A 5,255-nucleotide genomic window follows, 5' to 3' on the forward strand; every position below is an offset into this window, starting at 1 on the left:
AGATAGATAGATAGATAGATAGATAGATAGATAGATAGATAGATAGACTACTAATTATCTGAGATGTCTCTGAGCCCCTGATGTTGCCTATGGCATACATAAGGGAGATATGCTTCAAGAGATACTGGACAGAGAGAAAAGCAGATTTTGAGAAAGATGGGGTACAAGGGTAGGAACAAAATTTTGAATGACCTTACTTTTCATTTTAATTATTGTTTATTTGTCTTTTTTTTTTTTTTTACAAAAGGAGAACAATTTCCTACATGCTTTTAAAACTGTGTTTCCTCCAGTGCCTGTTTCTTTGCTGTGTACTTGGTTAGGTCCAGCCTCACTTCCAGAATTCACTTACAAGTTAGTTCTACTTTTCCACTTGGTCCACTGGGGACAAAATTCATAAAGTGCAAATATAATGGTGTCATTATTATTGTTAATGAGAAGAGATCACTACAGAATGCTGATAGATATATTCCTTTTGGAATCTTCTTATTTTCCTTCTGGTTCCATCTACAAATGCTGCCAGGAAAGTCCCTGTTACTTCTCAGATAAAACTCTTGGCAAGCTCCTTTTCTTCTATTTCCTTCCACTGTTTTCTGAGGGGCACTGCTCATAACCTGTCATTCTCCATCATAGTATATTGCAAATAAGCTCATATCCTAAATCAGTGTTGCCCTTGGCTGCCACATTTGTCCACCTGACAAAAAAGATCTTAGATTGACATGTCACATCAAGTTGTATTTAATATATGTTCATGTTTAGAGTCTTCTACTAAAATTTTCTATAGATTCTTCCTTATTATCATTATTGTTACTCATGTTTATATGGCATTTCAGGTATAGAGGTCTATAGTTATTCCTGTAGGGCCCATATGCTCCCAGATCCATATATAAATTCTTTCAACATCAGCAATTCAGGAAGATCAAGAATATCAGCTGAGGTTTAAAGGACTGGTGGAGAGAGGACCCTCACTGGTAAAATAATTGATTTCTTGAAGTAATGATGTATTTCTTTAAATTATATTAAAAATCATGACAGTCTGAATCATCACTGTTTAATTTAGAGAATCAGAGGGGACAATGTGTGCCTACACACGTTGGTTTTGGCATATGCCTAGCCCAGGACCATCTGTACTAAGGTGATTAATTAATAAATGTCTTTCCCAAATGATGATGAGTACACAAACCAGTCTGACAATTGAAAAATGTACAGCCATCAGTGAGTGACTAGATTGGATTTGCACCAATCCACATCCATCTGGGTTCCCAAAATTATATGTCTGGCTTGGTTGTTTCTCTATGGCCAAAGCACTTTTTTTTTTCAAAAGTAGGAATCATGACAGAGTCCCATAATACCAGTCTATCATATCAAATAGGTTGTTGAATAGCATTGAACTTCCTGCCAATAGCTGGGATTAACATCAATGCAATTTCCTCTAATTCACACGTAGCAACCTACTATCAGAATAGTGATAATGATATCTAAGTAAGGAGTCTTTAATTGCTTTGCTCTTAGCATAAGGACCTTTTTCCTGGAATGGAATACTGAGGTTTATTTAAAATTACAGCCGAATCAATGACCCTCCACAGCAGTTAATAATGGCTCTTTGCAATCAAATCAGATTAAGTGGAGCTTTGAAATCTACTATCTGAAGTTTGTGCCAAGAATGTAATAAAAACCTCATCATGTACAACACTGATCCATGTTTGGCTAAGAATAAAGACTCTTAAAATAAATCAGAAAAGAGAATCTGTCAGGTGCACCATTGTAAAATCAGGAATATGCCACTTGCATTCATTTTTCACTTATAACATAGTGCTTTGCTATGAGTCTAATAAAAGTCCCACTTACATTTACCTTTGACACTTTTTGGTAACCTTTTTCCCATTCATAGTCACTTATTTCCATAATTCACAAAATCTGTGTTTTCATAAATGTACACAGGGCCTTCAGGAATACAGAGTACTATTCTTTTACACTTTAGGATACTTGTTCTGAAAGTGGAGTTAATAGACCACCAGGTCCCTAGATCTTTTCTGGGTGTCTTTGAGGTCAAAAGTATTTTCATAATCATAAGACATTATCTGCCTTTTCCCATTCTGTTCTCTCATATGTGTACAGTGGAGTTTTCCATAGGCTCCATGAACCTGGAAATTAAAGATTTAATTGCAAACATGAAGAGTAAGTTAATATCTCATCTGCAGAATTGTAATTTTGGCCTTTCAAATGGATGAATCTATAGATGTGGCTAGAATTGCTATTTTGCTTGTATTCATCCTGTATCAGCATCAAATGATCATCAAATCAAATATTTCTTGTTGGCAAGATGCAGAAAAGGTGTTGAAATATTGAGTGTTGAGTAACTTTTTTTTGAATCTCATAGATTATCCCTGAACAACTGTGTTGATGTTTGCACTGATGCACTTCTGGTACCTTAGCACAAATCAAGACAGTGACTTCAAACTGTACTATATAGCCAGGTCCCAATTACTGTGAATGACGAATGCCATGAAGTGGTCACATGAATTTGAATCTGCAGTGTTTGAGGTTATAATTATGTAAAATATGGTAATTAGTTCCAACCCAGTGGAAAAATGCAGTGCAAATTTTAATAATGTGACTGCTTCATGGTATTCATCATTTATGCTAATGTTGGCCTACCTGCATTAGCTAGTGTGTTTTTCATCTCCTTCAACTCACTGTTTAAAAAAAAAAGTCACTTAGGAATGTCTGTGATGAAGCAATAAAAATAATTTTATTCAATGTTGACCCTTGACAATATTTATTTTTAATATTTCATGTGAACAAATGGGAAATGCAAAGTATACTATACCATATACCAAAGAATGATGCTCATCTCCAAAAAGGCACTTGTGAAATTGAGTTACAAGCTGAATTAGTCACCTTTTTAATTAGAACATCATTTTCAATTGAGAAATTGAGAGAATGACTGACAAAGTAAGATTATTCAGATGGCTATTTGGCAGACTTTTCTCAGAAGTTAATGAAGTGAGCCCATCACTTCAAAGAAAAAAAATTGCTATCTTTTGCCAATGAAAAAATTTAAGCTTTCAGTAAAAATTAGAATTTTGGAAAATATATCCACTGAAAAACTTGCATCAGCCACAGTGAACTTGACAACTTCTCAATGCTTAATTAATTTTCTGTTGAGATCAGTGGTAATATTAATGAATTTGAATTTTTAAATATTATATTATGGAGTATGGAACCATTTGGAATATCTACATAATTACTTAATACAATATTTCCAAATGACCAATGCATAATGGTATAAAATCATGCATTGGTTAAAGACCCATTCAAAGTGAAAAATAGACCAATGGAATTTAATGTAATAGAATTCAAACAGTTCATTGATAAGTTTTCAGATTCCACATTGCAACTAACCTTTAATAAATTGAAACTTTCAAAGGTTTGATATACTATCAAAGAAGAATATTCACAATTACCTGAAAACACATTAAAACACTCTTCTCTTTTCCAACTACATTATCGCTCTGTTGGGATTTTCTTCATATACTTCATCAAAATAATCTATCACAACACATTGAAGGAAGAAGCAAATTTGAGAATCCAGCTGCATTCCTTAAGCCAGACGTTAAAAAAATTTGCAAAAATGTAAAACAATACTACTCTTTTTTTTTTCGTTTGGAGAAATATAGTTTCTTTTTTCATAAAACATATCCTTTATTTTAAGATGTAATTGGTTTGTTATTGTTATTTAAAATTAATCAATAGGTGATTATAAAATACTATTAATTTTAATTTCTTATTTTAACAGATTTATTTGTAGTTCTCCAATAACTTTTAAAAGTATAAATGAATCTTTACTATTGCTGTAGGATGTGGCTTCATGAGGTGCTGAACTGACTTTCAAGCAAATTTTCATCTTTCAGGTATCATTTCCGATGATGAGCCTTTCCTAGTTAGTTGGGCTCATTCTCTGAGGGCATACATACCGTCTGTCTCTGGCTTCTGTTCTAGGAACCACATGTGATGGCAATTAGGGAAATAACTAGGATGCTAGGTAGGTTAATGGTAGGGTTAGGAAAAAGATGAAAGGGGTGCTCATAGGCATAACCTGAGAAGAGTCTGAATTAGGAGCCAAGTGAGAACAAAGAAAATCCTAAATCAGGATGAGAATTTAAGGTTCTCTGGAACTGCAATTCAAGGAGCTAATGTGGAATTGAAGACGGGTATAGAGCAAAAATTCAAGCAAGGGATGTGAGAACCAGAACAATAGGAAATCTATCAGTTAATCAATCAACAAGCATTTACTATATCATCACTACGTTTCTGACACAGGAATTAAAGACAAAAATTAAAGAGCTCCTTCCCTCATGGATCTTATGTTGTGAGAAAACAAAATACACATCTATGTATGTGTAAATATATACAAAAATAAATATAATAATAATAATAAATGAATGAATGAATAAATAAATAAATGAATGTAGGGGAAGGCAATAATAGAATCATGTAGAAACTTCTGTATGAGCTGAATGTTGAAGGAAACTCAGGATCAGAAAAAAAAAGTATAAGGAGTTTCACCTTGGTGATAACTTGCCATATTTAAGTTCCCTGCCCAAAGAAATGACCTTTTATCATGGTAACATGTCTTTCTTGTTCCCATTTTGTATTGATGTGGCCATTAGCTTCATCTACTGTACTCCATCCTGACTCCAATGTGTCAATAAGCCCGAGGGCTCAGATACCATCACCTTGAAAACTCCAGACACCTCCATGCCATGATGGAGCATCAAAATAGAAAGAAAGTTAGTGGATTGTTATTCACTAATTCAGACTTGTCTACAGGGCATTTGTTATGTCTACTGCCTCTATGACTTAGTCCAGTTCACTACTTTGGTCCTTAGTTTTCTTAGATGATCTCCAAGGTCTCTTTCAGTTCTAAATCTTATGATTCTGCAATCCCCTGGACAAAATACCAGAGGATCAGTGACTTAAGTTTCATACAGATTCTTTCTCTGTATCACAGAGAAAGCAATAAGCTAATCAATGAATAAATATTTATTTAGTTATTATGTGCTAGCTGCTTTGAATAAAAATACAATGAATGGAACATCCTTGTTCCAAAGGATCTTACATTGTGATGGTAGAGACAAAAAGTGTACTCATCCATCCATCTGTCTGTCGATGTATCTATCTATCCATATCTATCCATATCTATCTATCTATCTATCTATCTATCTATCTATCTATCTATCTATCTATCTATCTAT

The sequence above is a fragment of the Vombatus ursinus genome, unplaced genomic scaffold (assembly GCF_900497805.2).
Source record: "Vombatus ursinus unplaced genomic scaffold, bare-nosed wombat genome assembly UNPS02006779.1, whole genome shotgun sequence".
In the NCBI taxonomy this organism is placed as follows: Eukaryota; Metazoa; Chordata; class Mammalia; order Diprotodontia; family Vombatidae; genus Vombatus; species Vombatus ursinus.